The sequence below is a fragment of the Amblyomma mixtum genome, chromosome 9, assembly GCF_055824585.1.
Source record: "Amblyomma mixtum isolate Tamu chromosome 9, ASM5582458v1, whole genome shotgun sequence".
Taxonomy (NCBI): domain Eukaryota; kingdom Metazoa; phylum Arthropoda; class Arachnida; order Ixodida; family Ixodidae; genus Amblyomma; species Amblyomma mixtum.
The window spans coordinates 33,450,827-33,468,109 of NC_143020.1; the positions used below are offsets into that span (position 1 = coordinate 33,450,827).

The 17,283-nt window shown below is 46.7% G+C and overlaps 1 protein-coding gene and 1 non-coding gene across 4 annotated transcripts in view; both read left to right on the forward strand.

Annotated features, from left to right (window-relative positions):
- Positions 1 to 17,283, forward strand: part of LOC149328699 (uncharacterized) — a 340,147-nt gene that overhangs the window by 17,865 nt on the left and 304,999 nt on the right. The window lies entirely within an intron of this gene.
- TRNAS-GCU (transfer RNA serine (anticodon GCU)) lies at positions 3,472 to 3,543 on the forward strand. Its single transcript has one exon. It is a non-coding gene; the product is annotated as a tRNA-Ser (tRNA).

Below are 17,283 nucleotides of genomic sequence, written 5' to 3' on the forward strand. Positions count from 1 at the left end.
ATTTATGAGGCCAGCGGCTATATCGCGAGATGTTATTATCTCGCGCCTCCCCCATTCCATCCATCCTCCTCTCCTTCTTTTTATCTTCCCTTTCTCTATCTCGCCTGCGCCCCCCGTCGCTGCATCAGCTTTCGCCTCCCTTCATTGTCTTTCTCCTATTTTATCTCTTACCCTTCTCTCCCTTTCTCTCCGGAACGAACCGAAACCGCCTGTCGGTTGTCCGCCGAGTGTTGATAAATGGAATAGGCAAATAAGGTCATTCTACCCACTCCTGCAGGCCCGACTGGCTCGTGAATCTGCCCGTGTGTTTCTGTCTCCTGGTGGCGGTGTCTTCTTGCGAGGTCCTCCGGTGAATATATCGGCCGGCCGCCGATGTCCGGTCCTCCTTCGTTTGGCGTTCACTGACTGTCTGGCCCAAAAGAAAGGGGAAACATGTCGCCGCCGTCTGTCGGGGCCCTTTGTACGGACGGGGCCCGAGAAGAATTGAGTGGGCCGCTCTGGAAGTGTCTGGGTTTTCTTCTAGTCCCGCTGGGACTCGCGTCGACGTCCTGACCTCTTGTGCTCGGAGAGGTTGCCCGCCCAGAAGCTCGTCTGTTGTCTGCTGCGCTAAAAGCATTGTTAGAAGTGCCTCGTGAAAGGGCCGAGAGATAGAGACGCTGTGGTTTGCTGGAAACACCGCATGCCTTGAACGAGTATCTTCTTCTGACTGTGGTAGAGTTCTTCCTTTTTTTTTTGTTGCGAACTAACAACGCTCCATACGTATTCTCTTTTCTAATTAGTATTTCGATAAACTCTGGCTTGAGAGGGAACAGCAGTAAAAAAAAACAGGAAAATGGGACCTGTGAATTTCTGTAAAAACAAGAGAAATGCAGAAAGAAAACTGCGAAGATGTCAGCGTTAGGTTCCGATGCTTTCTGCGATTACATTTGTCGAAATGAACGAAATGAAAACCAAAAATGAACAATCCGCGACACGGAATTCCATTCGCTGTGAACAAGACAGTTGGACAAGGAAACGAAAAATTCATAAAACCATTTCCTTTTAATGCCCTTCGGGAATGAACAGCGCTTAAAAGAGAGAACTTATTAGCGTGTATTTATTGTATTTAGATTTTGGTGCGCGGGAGCTGTTTTATGTTCTCCCACAAACAACGCTCTATGCACAGCGTGAACGGCTGAGCGAAAAATACGATGTAAGCAATGAGTCCCGTGGGCGGAATTAGTTTCATGTCGCCTTTAGTTAGACGTATGGATACAGGTGTGGGCTTAGGTTTGGCTGTTGGGATCCCTCGTGAGCGCCTGCAGTTCCTTTCTTGCAAGCGAGGCAGCTTGGGGGGTTGTTTGCTTCCACCAAAAATTCCTTTCTTGTTAACTGCCACTACGTTACAGTTATTGGTATTACGTACTGTTTTCGCAGTTCAGGCGCTTCGTTATAAATCATTTGTCACGTTGTTTTGGCCGTGGTGACGGACTCTAAAGTTCAGAGCTCTACGTATGGCAAGAAAATTAACGTAGTGAACTGCTCGGAATTTATCACCAAATTCGATTAGGAAGCAGTGTTGCTAAACCGCCACCGTTTTGCCACTGAATGTCGGTTTCGTTCGTTACGTCTAAAAAAGGGCTGAGGCTTAACTTGGTTATGCCTGGAGAATACGAAGCATCATCGTATCACGTGATTTGGAGGCGCACAACCACAGGGACGGCGCGAGGTGGGCCCCCGTTTCTCCACTGCCGTGACGTCATCGTGTCACGTGGTGTGACGTCATGTATCACGTGATTTGGAGGCGCACAACCACAGCGACGGCGCGAGGTGGGCCCCCGTTTCTCTACTGCCGTGACGTCATCGTGTCACGTGGTGTGACGTCATGTATCACGTGATTTGGAGGCGCACAACCACAGCGACGGCGCGAGGTGGGCCCCCGTTTCTCTACTGTCGTGACGTCATCGTGTCACGTGGTGTGACGTCATGTATCACGTGATTTGGAGGCCCATAACCACGGTGAGGGGCTGAAGTTGTAGCTAAAGTAGTATGCTTCGCATAAAAAAATTAAACTGCGCTAGCTAGCTCTCAGTACTCGAGCCATTGAGCTTGAAATTTATGCAGGCCTGCGATGTTCTGCTCGTGTGCACACGTTTTTAGCCTCTAATTTTCTAAAGAAAAAACTCCATCCTTCAGGCGTCGGCTGAACGTGAAATGAAACAGCTGTTATGCATTTTTGTATGCTCTTTCATCGTGATCATGACTACCATAATCATCGTCATTTATTTACCCTTAAGGGTTCCGATGGGGCAATACATAAGGTGAAGGGTAGTAGAGATGGCAATCACGGATCGCACAGTAAAGCACATGAATGTGAATTGCAGACACAAGTAACGCAGTTGTAAGTACAGTGAACATGTGGAAGTAAACTAACCAGTAAAGAAGTAAATAAAAGGGCTTACAGAGGGAACTGAGAAGAGAAATAGTCCATCAAAAACTTACAATTTTATCGAATTGATTTCATTGACAATGCCGTTCGTGAAGATCGTTCCGCTGCGCTTATGGCGATTGGAAGAAATGATTTATACAAAGCGTTGGTTGAACTAAGAATGTACTGAACACTACGCCAATTAAACAAACGGCGGGACGGTCGCGAGGGGGGAAGCATTAGGCTCTCACGCAAATGGTCAAAGTTATGCTATAGTGTGTTAAACAGGCAAAGTCTTCCTACTTTACGACAAGGTTACCGGGGAACGAGATCAACGGAAGATTTGATATTATTGCGGTTCCGCTGAGAATGATGCAAACTCCAAACAAACCATTCTGCAGAACTGTGTATCTTTATAATAAGAATAGACCATCAACATTGATAGTTTCGTCTCTTCCGTTCCTAATACATACACAGCGCAGGAAAACGTGTCGCCGACATGCGCATCGACATCGCCGACTAGTCCCCGCTCGTCTGTCCCATTGTTGACTTAGTCGAGTGTGTTGTACGGGCAGGTCGATGCTGCAGCAAGCGGAGCGTTCAGTCATCGTACTTGAACAGTCCACGCAAGGGAATGAAAACAAAAATACAGACAAGAAAAACAAGCAGAAATACACTAGAACACGAGCGGAGAGCTCGCATTTGCGCTCGTGAGGGCGTTCCTATGTTTTGTCATTAGTGGACCCACGCACCGAGCAGCACGCCTAAATGAAGCGTGCCTACGAAGATCCGTCAGCGCGTGTCCTCGCGCGCCATCGCTTCCGCTTTCGGCAGTCGCGCGCGAGGTTACCTGTCAGTAGGCGTGATTGAATTCTTGCTTGCGGGAACACATTGGGTAGCTGTTGACGGGAGCCATCATGGCAACTGCAGCGCGTGTAAAGGGTTCACCAAATGTACCCCAGATACTCTCCGAGGTGGCGAATAGTGAGTAAAGCGTTCGGCGGATGAGCGCAAGGACGCGGGTTCGAATCCCGGCCTCTACGGCCTCATTTCGATGCAGCCCCGCCGCGGTGGCTCAGTCGGTACAGCGTTCGGCTGCTGACCCGAAAGACGCGGGTTCGATCCCGGCCGCGGCGGCCGAATTTCGATGGAGGAGAAATTCTAGAGGTCCGTGTACTGTGCGTTGTCAGTGCACGTTAAAGAACCTCAGGTGGTCGAAATTTCCGGAGCCCTTCACTACGGCTTCCCTCATAGCCTGAGTTGCTTTTGGACGTTAAACCCCAATAGAACCAAACCAATAAACTAAATTAAACCAAACTCATTTCGATGGAGGCGTAAGGACGGCAGATTGGGTGAGTTGGTGTTCCATGGTGACAAGAAAATTCAAACTAGAAGGACGTTGCATCAATATTGGACATATGGAGCATGCCAATTCATTGGATAAAAAAGACACTAACCTGGCAAGTCACTGCAGTGTGTGTAAAGGCGTACCATTCTTTGACTACACAAAACTGTTATTTTTTGTGACAAGACTTGTGACAAGACTACCAGAGAAGTCGCCGAAGCATTCCACATCATCAGAAAATCTAATGGTTACGTTAGCAAAACATCTTTAGTTATGTCTGCGAAAGAAATGACATTGCTGCACAAAGGGTAGCTTTGAAGGCAGGTAAAATATCTGCTGTTATTGTGGCATTCTGTTGTTTTTCTGAACATCGATGTATGACTGTGCGCATGTGTGCCCATTTTTGTAGGTAAAAACTTACATCTTTCTTCAAATAAATCAGTTGTAAGTTCAGCGCTGTGTTTGTCTCCTCCTCTTTCCGGTCCAGTTGTCTAGCGCTGTTTGAATTTTCTTGTCACCGTAGTGCAACTTCGGTCACAGCTCAGGCTAACAATCTTAGGGGGTTTAAATTTTCCGGAGCCTTCCACTACAGCGCCCCTTATAGCCCGTGTGTATCTTGGTTTGGTTGAACTCGGTGATCACCGTTTTGATGGAGATGGCGGTGTAACGTAACCTCCGAGATTCGCGTTAGGACTGTGATGACGCATGCCATTTAATGGCGAAATCGGCCGTTGATGGCGACACCTGCATTCTGTTTTATGGCCTTTCCCAGCCTATATACGCGTAGTTGTCAGTGAATGTGCTTTCCTTGTCGTTATAATGTGATAATTTAGGGATAAAGGCCAACTTCAATGCGCCCTCAGTTGTGCTATAATGACGCTTAGCACACTGAAAGCCTCTAGTAAAGTGAAACGTGCTAACTTTTCATTAAAAGCAAACTAAATGAAAAATTTGAGATCCTCAAAGAGTATATAATCTGAAAACCGAATCTTCGCAATGAAGTTCAACCTGTTTGACTACACCGTTACGCCTTTTATATGAAAGGGCGTCTGATGGGTGTAATTCTTTGGAGGAGAAATTCGAGGCCCGTGTACTGTGCGATGTCAGTGCACGTTAAAGAACCCCAGGTGGTCGAAATTTCCGGAGCCCTCCACTACGGCGTCTCTCATAGCCTTAGTCGCTTTGGGACGTTAAACCCCATAAACCAAACCAAACCAAACCATTTACGTTTAGAGACATGCCGCTTTGTCTTACGTGCTGTAGCAGCCGGATAGTGTTTGCACACACGCTCACAACATAGCGTTCAGTAAAAAAAAAAAAATATCGAGAGGAGTAGCAAAGCAGACTGAGGGGTGCATAAAAAATAATCCCGCCATTTATCGATTTCAAATGGCCCCCTTTGTTAGGTATTAGAGAAAAGGGGCAGATAATTATCAGTAAGGACCATCGTTCATCTAGTGTGACAAGAATGCTCACTGTAAGAAAAGACAATTACGGCTGTGTAGACGGAACCGTTTAATACTGTTACATACAAAGCGGCTCTCATGCGTACAAACACTGGCCACGTTTCTGCACCATTAAATGGGGTAGATTTTTGACGGTTACACTTCGCGACGCTTACCCGGATAAGCTTAGACTTTATTGTTCCGCGGTTTTTCCTTTCAACGACATTAAGGAGCCATAGAACAGGGGTACACAATCGATTAGGGGGATAGGGTAATAGCGGGGTGTCAGTGGCCATGCGCTGGACAATAAACCGAAGAGCGTCATTGTTTTGCGCATGCGCACGATCATTGTCCCCTATCCCCTTAGACGATAGGGTGCCCCTATTCTACACATCCCAAATCTGCAGTGCTTGCAACGTTCGCTGGTCTAACGAGGCGGGCATAATGCGAGGCTCTGGAATACCATCTTTGTGCCAGACTTCCGCGCCATTTCATCTCCAACAGTGCTAAACAGAACGGAACAAGCACCGAACAATGCTGAATAAGTTCTGAACAGTCGATAAGTTCCCGCTTTTCATTTCGACCTCCACACGCTACACTGGTGTCGCGTCTGGCTGCATTAATAAGGAGTTGTTTTGTTTAAAGTAGGATTAGTTTTTCTCTTTCGCCTCACAGTGCGCCGCTTATATCTCGCATGTTGGCGTAGCGCAAATGTGAACTGTGTCATCCAGCCAGCGTTAATTTTGCGAGAAAAGAAAATTTTCAAAACTTTAGACTGCAGAAGTTCTTGACTTTTAAACCTAACCTAACCTAACCTAACCTAACCTAACCTAACCTAACCTAACCTAACCTAACCTAACCTAACCTAACCTAACCTAACCTAACCTAACCTAACCGCACTGCACCGCAGGCTGGAAATTTTTTTCGCATCTTTCAGTTAAAACTTGTTACGTCAAATTGTAAAAAAAACAGCGCAGAATAATTACATACTACGGAGGTAGGGCCCCCGCTAACTGGGGAGGTGTCAGCGGTCTGTCATATCTGTACGAACGAACACAGATATGTTGGTAACTGATCAGTTGCCCTGCGTGAAATTGTCACGCACCTCACTGATTACTTCTGTTTGTTGTCTTTTGTGCATACCGTTTTTTCAGAGTATGTGCTTATCTGCGTTTTACAAACAATCGTTCAGTTGCGAGTCGGCGCTTGTGGGATCAGTTCTATGTCATTCGCCTTTTTGCGCTGTTTTCTAAGATGCTATACCAGCTGGCTCAAATAATGTCGGTTTTACTCCAATTTTTTACGTCAAGCCCGAAAGAGACTCCGTGATCACCGTTTGACACTGAATGGTGCTGCAGCTTAGCCTGAGAGATCCGTGCCCAGAAAACTGTCTCGACGAGACCGCTGTTTGCATCAGAAAACGCCCGGCGGTGGCGACACAGGTGTTTCATTTCTTTCTGATTTTTCTAGCTGATACAGCGATTTATGGTTTATGAGAGTTTGACGTCCCAAAGCGGCTCAGGCTATAGCCGCGTTTACATGAATGTGACAGAAGTCGACTGCATTCGAGTTTTTGACGGAAAGTGCAAAGACGTCTAGGAATAGAGTAGAGGGCGAGTCACGCCTTTCCTTCTCAAAGCCTGCGGTTTCCCTCAAAAAGTTGAATGGAGTCGACTTCTGTCGCATTCATGTAAACGCGACTGATGGGGGACGCCGTAGTGGAGGGCTCCGGATAATTTGGGTCACCCGGGGTTCTTTAACGCTCACTGACGTCGCACAGTGCACGGGCCTCTTACATTTCGCCTCCATCGAAAGCCTACCGCCGTGGCCGGGATCGACCCCGCGTCTTTCGGGTCAGCAGCCGAGCACCACAACCACTTAGCCTCTGTGGCGGCTGTTCGTGACGATTTTGTTACAAGAGTACAGTGATATATCTATACAAGCCAAGTCGCCGCCGTGGTGGCTCAGTGGGGTTTTGGCCCTCGGCTGCTGACCCGAAAGATGCGGGTTCGATCCTGGCCATGGCGGTCGAATTTTGTGGGAGGCGAAATTCTAGAGGCCCGTGTGCTGTGCGATGTCAGTGCACGTTAAAGAACCACAGGTGGTCGAAATTTCCGGAGCCTTTCACTACGGCGTCCCTCGCAGCCTCAGTCACTTTGGAATGATAAAACCCATAAACCAAAGCAAACCATACAATCAAAGTCCTATTTTTATCACAATGTCCCTTTAAGCGAAGATGAAGGTAGCGTGCACTGACTCGCAAAATAGCGTGCTTTTCTTCGTCAAGCGGCATGCAAAACAGACACTAAAAACGGATCACCGACTCGAGCATTGAACCGTCTAGACCTTTCCAGACGCCCCACGTAGCCCACATTCGACGTCATTCGAGCCGACTCGATCGGCACAGGGAAACAACGAAACGACTCTAACGGCCCAGTCCTCAAACGACTCCCTAATCGATGCCCTCGCGCTGTGGTTCGTTCCCAAATACAGCGCAATCGGGCTCCGATCGAAGACGCGTTCGCCCCTGCATTGGGAGTCCGGCGTCCCTCAAGACGCGGCCCGGCCACTTTCTTTCAACCGGCATCTTTGCTTCTTTCTTCTCTCTATCTCCACGCCGGTATCTACCTTTCCCGTTTTTTCTTTTCATCCTGACTTCCATTCTTCTGTCTTTCCAAAGCAACTGTCTCATTTTTCTTGCTCTACCGTTTTCCGACGACGTATCCCGAAAGACGTCCAGGACGCGAAGGCATTAAATCGATCTTCGCCTACTTGGCTCCTGTGTGCGTAGCAAGAATGCTTTCAGCTCGTTTCTCTCCTTTCTTTATCTTTTTTCTGTTTTTTTTTTGTTTTTTGTGGACACGCCTGCGAAAACAAACATGCTGGCTGTTCTATGGAGATGTGTCAAACTGTCCTATACTTACCGGAACGAAGGTGGGTGAAAGAAAAAAAGAATGAACGATGGATATAACGTGCGCTCCGTCACGTATGTGTTTTTGAGAAGCGTCTCTGAAGAGAGCTCAAGTCTTCGCCGTCACCGTCACCACCATTCGAGAGCAGGATCAATTTCTTCGCTCGGGCGTTGAAAAATTCTTACCTTTCGCCGCCTCAGCGTTTCAAGAGTTGGTGGAACGGAGGCTTTATGAGCTGGCGCTTGCCGGCTCGAGTTATGCGATCAATTTTGTCTCAGACCTTTCATTACGATGGGGACGTCATTCCTATATTTTCGCCTAGGCCGCTGACTGGCAGTAAACAAAAAAAAAAAAAATGAGGGAGGGGATTTGCTGTTATTGCCGGATACGCACTCGACGAAGCGTCATCGTCAGAGAACCGAAACAAAGAACTATTCTTCAAAGATCTCGCGTGGTTTCGCGACCGGCTCGGTCGGGCAAGAAGCGGGAAGTTAGTTTAGTTAGAGCTGTCAGAGGAGCTGAGGTGGGCAAACACAAATAACTGAGATTAGCTGCGCCGTGAAGAACTCGAGTTCTGGAGCGAAGTTCGGACCTTACTCTTCATTTTTTTTTTTTGCTCGGGATTTTCCGCGTTCCTGACTGTATTAAACTTGAGTCTGTCCTTGGATGCCCGTTTGCAGCCTGCTCCTTGAATGAGAAGGGGCCTTCTCCGCACGCATAAAAGCTGTGCGGAAAAGCATTCTTTAGGAATAGCTGAGGGGTTGTGTTTACTTCATTAAGTTTGTTCGTTATTTCTTGCAGCAATTCTCATGAAAGGGCTGATTAAGGATCTGTGTCGCGGAAAAACTTTTGAGATCACCGCGGCTACTCGCATTGGAGCAATGCGAAAGCAAAACGTGCGCACACTATTCGACATCCGTGGCTGTTCGGACGTCCATGTACTGTATCGACGTCCATGGCTGTTCTGACGTCCGGGCACTATATCGACGTCCATGGCGGTTTTGACGTCCAAGTTTAATTTTCGCATGTAATTAATGACTTAATTACAACTCATGAACCAAATTTTTCCCAGAGCAAGATCTCATCACTTACTATCAAACACAATTAAACTTTCGCGGATTTATTTTTATTGGACGACACAATCGTGCGGACAAGTTTTGATGACTCGACATAGCCGTTTAATGTTTTTGCGTTAATAAGTTGCGCGAGAAACTATTCGCGCATTATGGTCTTGCACCAAATACCTTATTTGTGCAGAACTCGTAGAACGAAAAGAAGAAATAGCCCCTGGTAACTGCGTCGACGCTCGTGTGTAACGTTATCGGGCATTGAATACCTCATTTGATCATTATCAGCTTCCTGCTTAATGTATTTTGGCGTGAGATAGCCAGAACTTGCTTGGCCACAGCGCCGAGGGTAACCACATTTTTGAAATTCCAAAAACTGATATGGATATTACTTCCGGTGGGCGGCACGCCTCTCAGTAATTAAGGAGCCTAACGGTAATAGTTAAAAAGTTAACTATTCAATATTAGTTAGCCAGGCTTCTAGTTGGCAAGACTTAGCTGTATTCTGATGTACTTCACCGCGGGCAGTGCTATGCAGAAAAAAGCGCACTTCTAGCGCGAAAAGCCTATTTTTTAAAAGTGTGTGAAGTCTTAGGTGACGCTCCCTGTATATATCCTAATGTATTCACTATTTTATTCATCCAGCGGTTCCTGCTGTACGAACCAGACGTAGTGCGCACGTGATCGCGGTTTTTTACTACACTTTAATGGACCCACTGATTCGAGGCATTCGGAGATCGCTAGTTTATTTATTTATTTATTTATTTATTTATTTTACCCTCAGTGCCTTCCAGGCATTTTGAGCCTATCTTTTATACGACAAGATTAAGCTGGAGCATTTCAGTTTTTCTATATGCAAAGTTGGTTATCGCTAGGCTTGCGCTTCCTAAGAAAACTACTGGATGAAATAATTAATATCCGCAATCAGCAAGACGCGAGTTGTGTTTCCCAGAGGACAGAGCCTTTTTCCATTGATAGACTCATCTGGCGAACAACTGCCTGCGCGAGCGAGGAAATGCGTTAGTCAAGATGCAACCGCACTGAAAAGTCCCCGGCCGTTAAAAGAAATGCCCTCTGCGAAACAGGAATGACCGCCCTCCTTGCTTTGGACACAACTTAATAACTGAATGGATATTTAACTGATTCTAATTTGCTCCTAATGTGGAAAAAAAAAAGCCGTGTTCGCATTTACCTCTCCGCCGATGTGCTTTGCTTACGGAACGTAGGTATAAACAAAAAAGCATGCCTTGCAGGCGTTTGTGTTTGTATCCTATGTTAACCATAGACACAGAACTAGCCAATGGCGCTGTGTCTAGCAGTTCTTTTGTATTTTGTAAGATATGAAACGAATGAATGAATGAAAGACTGACTGTATGACTGAATGAATGAATGAATGAACTTGTGAGTAAATGAATGAATGAATGAATGAATGAATGAATGAATGAATGAATGAATGAATGAATGAAAGCGTGAGGTGCGATCCCCAGCTCCGCCAGGTATACTTCAAAAAATCTCGGGAGCAAGAATTCAGTGGCCATGGCGCTCTTGAGAGCCAAACTGTCCTTCCGCCATGTTAAACTATCATCATCATCATCATCACAATCACTTCGAAGTTGCTACTGGCACCGACTACGTTTATCGTCGCCTACGTGGCCAACTCAGAAGTAGGGCACTCGCTGGATTCCCTTGTTCTTGTCTTTTCGCATTGACAATGAGTGGTTGTGGGAACTAAAAAAATCCATGACTGGCCGACACGAGAAGGGTATGTAGTCGATTTCGATTTCAGTTCGTTCGCTCCGTTCTTGACGGCGCCTATTCCTGTATGGTGCGAGTTATGACAAAAGGGAGAAAGCGTTGTCCGCTTCTGCCTGAGTGAAATGTCACGAACTTTGAGACGACGACAGATGGCAGTTTGTGCGCGACTGATCGATTGCATGATGAAGCCCCCTTTCTTTCATTTCCATCTTGATCGATAAGTCGATATATCAATCATTCATTCGCTGCGATCGCCCCGTCGGCGAAATGCGAGACGACTGGGTTCGGACATGGGTGTCGGTGGATCGAAGACTAACGTACATATTCTGTGGCGCACACAAAAAGAATCGCGCGGAAAATATGCGTTCCATTTATTTCTGGACGTCTCTCATAGAATAGTACCCATCGGCCATTGTATTCGATCTGTGACTTAAAGCACTGGCATAATAAGGAAGCAGATTACCCAAGTGCAGCCATACGGCTACAAAGGAAAGCTATACAGGTTCCACAGAAACTTCGTACTGAAGGAAAAATTCTTTCTGGTTCGGGGTTCGAATATGGGACTACCGCTTCAGCGGAGAAGTAGCTCTAGCAACTGAGCTAACGGGGGCGGCTAGCATATGATAGGGCCCACTGCTTCAACATAGTTCCCACTTCGAGTTATTAATCATTTATCTCTTGCCCTATCACAGGCTAGCCGTCCCAGTTAAATCAGTTGGTAGAGCTACTGCTCTAGTGAAACGGTAGTCCCAGGTTCGAACCCCGAACCAGGATGAATTTCTCTTTAACTACGATGTTTCCGTGGAAACTGTATAGCTTTCCTTTGTATCCTCATGGCTGCGCTTGGATGAATGCCAATCAGTAATCTGTTCTCTCAATACAAATTTACTCCACCTTGGGGGCTTCCCGTAAACATTTGACCAAAGTATTGATATACGTTACACTGTTAGTAGAATGAACTATGTCTTTGTTTTTGCCATCACATTGACCGAAGAGCATACGGACGCATTTTGAATCTTTAAAGAAAGAGGCAAGTAGTCATGCGGCAGCAAAACATCGTAAAAATGTGATACCTGTTCAGCGATACTACCAGGTGTTTCAGGGAAGACTAAGTAATTCTCATAAATAGGATTTTTGAGGTGGAAATATGGATTAACTTATTGTTAATAATTAACTTTTTGACTATTAGACTTAGGCCTTAGAAACGGGTGCCAAAGAGCTGCGCTCTTAATGAATGGGTGTAACCGCGGTGGCTCAGTGGTTATGGCACTCGGCTGCTGACCCGAAACACGCTGGTTCGATCCCGGCCGCGGCGGTCGAATTTCGATAGAAGCGAAGTTCTAGAGGCCCGTGTACTGTGCGATGCCAGTGCACGTTAAAGAACCCCAGGTGGTCGAAATTTCCGGAGCCCTTCACTACGGCGTCCCTCATAGCCTGAGCCGCTTTGGGACGTTAAACCAGAATAAACCAAACCAAACCAAACCAATTCACTGAATTTCTGGCGTCCGTCAGAACTGGTAATACTATGCCGCAAAAGCAGAATTTTTACCCCAAAACAGCTATTTTTGAGAATTACTTGGTTTCCCTGAAACACCTGGTATGCCGGAGAGTATAAAGTATAACCCTCGGAGCACCTGTAGTGTTTTCCGCAGTGCGCGAAAAAGCAAAAAGGAATTCAGGTAACTGAATCGCAGCCCGGGTAGAGGGAGGCCTAACTGCGGGGATGAATTATTCAGTCGGGTCTCGGTAAGGGCAGGTTTCCGCAAAACGATTGAATCCTAAGCGCGATGCCTTTTTCGCCAGTTACAAAAAGAAAAGAAGTGGAACAAAGTATGCGGGGTACAAGACTTTCGCAAGCTGGGAAGCCTATACTTCCGGCCTCCGCGGTATTGTGCCGGGTGAAATGGAAATCGTGATAACATGCTCCGGGCGAGGTAGAGAACGATGCCGAATCCGAACACGGCGCGTGGTTTCTTCTGTGCCTTTTTTAAATCTATTCCACCGTCGGCATAAACGGCGTATGCTCTTTTCCGTGCTTGAATTATTGAAGCAGGCCAGTATGCTCTCCAGGGAACACAACTTTGTTTTGTTGGGGGGCTGCGTTGAAGCGCACGTCGTAGTGCACGTACACAAAAAGAGAGAGTTTTTTTTTAAGTACTGGGCCTGATATTCTTAGGGGTGTGCTGTTGACGACGCTAGAGCCATTAAGCGTGGCTACAAGGCTGGCTTCAAGCCGAACCTGTTTGATATTGATGGAGGTACTGATCACGATGTGGCTGAACATTTTGTAAAAGAGCCTAGGCTTCGCAATATGGCCATCTACCGGCCTCCAGCAGCGAACACTGCGTAGTGGAAGAGGTAGTTTCACTCGCGCTTTTGAAAGAAAAAAGCAAAAACAAAACGAGGTGACATGATGAGCAAACTTGGGGATATAGTGTTAGCTTACACTTCCTGTGCGGTACAGAAATGGAACTGCTGAAATAAATTATCGTTTTGACGGTCTTAGAAAACTAGTGGGGTGCACCAAAGGTTAAAAATAGCATAGACAATCAATGCGATAGATGCGGAAGGTTATGCAAAATCATTAGTATTCTCCACGGAAGGTGCAGCCGGTTCTGCTGACGGGTTGAGACTGTGCGGGCCGGTAGCAGGGTGCAGACCGTCAGTCACCCAATGACACCCCGTACCCCCATTCCATTCTCCTAATTGAATCGGGGAATGCCAGTGGGATATGCCATACCCCGTCTCCACCCTACACCATCTTCCACCCGTCGCCTAACACCCTATCTCCATATCTCCATCTTCCTCCTTCCACTTTAACTCGCCCTCCACTACTCAGTGGAGGATTTCCCTCTCTCCACTTTTCCACCCGCCACCCTCTCCCTCCCTCCCTCCCTCCCTCCCTCCCTCTCCCTCCCTCCTTCCCTTCCCCCTCTTTCCCCTGCCCATTTTGCCACCGGCCAGTGCACGGACACACTTTTCCAACAGCAGGGTTATAACGCTAACGCATTAATATTCCCGCGATAACTGATGTCCAGCGCCATACAGCGCATGGTGGCTGCCGTGCATATGAAGAGCATTTGTCGAGATTTCCGGGGCTATTCTGGGCTAGCTGGTTTCTGTCGATCGATCTGATTGGGAAGCATAATGGGTTGTAATTTCCGGACAGCCACGATGGGAAAAAAATAGAGACTAGCGCCCATATATTCTTTTTTCTCTCTGTCCGTAGTAAGGGAGTGATCACTCATGAATGCTTGGTTTTTAATGTGCTGTTGGTCGCAATATTTTACGAGATGCGGGTTTGCCGATAAAAACTTATTTCAGCGTAGTCACGCAAGGTAATCGTTTAAAATTTCGGCAGGTATGTGGAGACGTGCACGTTAAAAACGCTGGTATAAATACCAGTAGATTTGTTGACGAGGCAGCGCTAGAATACTATTTAGTAGAGAACACCCGAAAGTGCGATTATTCACGTTAGTGATTTGTCCGTGTTGAATATGAACATTTTCCGCTTTTGTGTTTTGTTACGAAAGTGGCTACAGCCGGCAAATTCCAAAAACACCGAATCCTGACTATCACAAACATCCTATGTAAAAAACTAGCACTAGCTATATACACTCAAATCAAACAGAATGCATCATCGTTCACTGAGAAATATCTTCATAAAGAACACATGTACAATCTCCGGCATACCATTTATAACAGAGACAGGATTCGTACAAACTACGGAACACAAAAGTTAACATATCAGATTCCTGACTTCTTGAATAAGCACGCCATGGTTATGAATATCATTACTGACAGTTCTTCAGCTCTAGCCTTTAAAAGAAACATTAACACATTTTTTTGAGCACACAATTTTGACTATTTCCTTTTTTTTTCTGGGTTCCAAGTAGACACCAGATGGTTTTTGTTGTGAATGTTTTATTGTTCCCGCTTGTTTATTTTCTCTGCCTATTACTGCATGCGATTTATTTTGGCTGTTTGTTTCCTCGCAGTGTGACTTAGCCCTGTATGCTATGCTGTATTAATGTGTTCCTTTTATGTTGATCGAAACTTTGTTTAACGATGTGACTGTACCTGCTGTTGAGTGATGTGTTTGGGAGGGGGGGAAGGGGGCCGACACTGAGTCAGGCATTAATTTGCCTTTATGTCTGCCTCCTAGGCACCTATTACTGCTGCCTGAATAAAATGACTTTGACTTTGATTTTGATTGGACCGTCTAAGGCCCAAGCCCGGAAAATCTGCAGTAAGCCTTTTAGTCGGCGCGGCTTTCACCAAGTGTGACCTAGCGCTGAAAGTGCGGGAAAAATCGCGGAAGTTTCGAATTCTTGGTGCTCCTCTTTGGCTTCTTATAGCGGCGAGAATTAGTCGGTTGAACCATTTTAGGAACCATTTTACAATCCAGATTTTGTAGTGTGTTGGAAGAGTAGGTCATCACTCTCAATATCGAACAACTTTGATGATGACCGCTTGCTCTTTGCACGCGGCTCAATTTGCCTCACTTTTTGTGAGCAAGGTACCCATTTACTATCAGCATGCTTGAACAGCTGTTCACCGCTCTTCACGAATTAATCGCAGTTACAAGCAAATGTTGCCATCGAGTTGCGTAGTGCTCGCTATTGGGGGCCGAAAGATAGCGCTAGTTGATGACCACGCTTGTTATAATCGTGTTGTTTAAAACATTGAGAGAGAGAGAGAGAGAGAGAAAAGGACGGAAAGGCAGGGAGGTTAAGTGCCTCGTCATATGGGGAAGCCGGGTTATGATGGATCCTTTAGGAAGAAAGTTTTCTTTCCTGCATCGATAGTGAGCCGATACTTGTATTTCCCTTGAAGGAATTGGTGAGCGCTAAAAACCACGCAAAAAGGACTAACACACAGGAGGATTGTTAACACACAGGACGATGGTTTTTAGCGCTCACCAATTCCTTCAAGTATGTATTTCCAACTAGCCCCAGTAGTAGCTCTTTTGACTTGTATTTCCCCCTGAACGCGCAGTCAACATTCAACAGCGGTGCGTGAAAGTGTATTAAACAAAACAGATACACCTAATTCCAGTATGTGTTGGCAATGCGACTGCTTCCGAAGCAGTTGATGCCTCTGCGGGAAGAGACTGGTATGGCTTGTGAGACCCTGGTTACTCTTCCCTAGCTCTTCCCGCACAACACCTGGCCCGTTTGGGGCTTCTCAGAGACGAAGCTGGCTTAGTGACGTCACTTCCCTCTAGCCAATGGACATTCTCTAGTCTGGTGACATCACGACCCTCCAATCAATGCGATTTCTTCACTCTGGTGACGTCAATGATGACGTCACTACTCGCCAGCTAATAAGGATTTTTTCTGTGCTACGCCGGACGGTCGTCGACGGCGTTTTGCTCCGGAGAGGCTTCTATGCCGTCACATGAGAAGTCTGTAGCCGCCGTCATGTAAATGTCTTGCTTCCAGTACAACATAACTGCTACACTTCAGAACGTTACTGGGCCGTCGCGTTCGAGGCTGAAGAAGGCACAGGCAGTAGTAGTTGCGCTGGTCCTCGGTCACACTCTTTAAGCAGGTAGTCCATTCCGGTTGTGGGTACAGCTACTGAAAAGAGCGGACGTAGTACCTCAGACAAAACCTGATTCTGCACCCGATTGTAACATTTAGGTATGCTGAGCTAGGACTTGTAGCGCGCATGGAAGTCCTAAGCTTAGGAGAGGCAGCGACAAGATTCCCCCACACCTACACCTGATTTGGAACTCTTAATTGCGACGCAAAATGAGCTACTTTGCATGACCCAAAAGCATACTCTGTCGGCTGTATAGTTCTGACAAAGGTTTTACATTGTTTCTCCACTGGACTGTTTTCTCGCTGCAAAAAAATGCCCCTAGCTGACAGCATAATGGTAGGATACATCATGGATAGTTTATCCATCACGGAAAATCAGCACAGTAGAGAAGCAAGAGCGCCTCCCCCCCCCCCCCCCCCACCCAGACTGCTGCGGCGCTGAATTTTCCCCTCTCCCCCCAAAAATACTTGCACCCCGACAGCAGTGCCAATACGCAACATGAGGGCACAGACCGCGCGTTCATTGCATTCCTCAAATAACTGAATTTGTCCAGGATAGATTAGGATTTCTCGGTGAGGCCATATAGCCCACACAAAACATCTGAGGCAACCACGGCAATAAGGAAATGCCAGGGCAAGGCCCAATTAACCGGTAACTCGAAGCTGGAAGGGCGTTAGCTTAGCTTTGTGAACGCCAGGTGGCAGAGCTTGGGCGAGTAATAACTCTACATACTGCTGGTCGCATTTCCGTGCGGCATCACAACCTGCTGAAGCGAAAGCTAACTGTCATTATCTGGGTTTTCTGG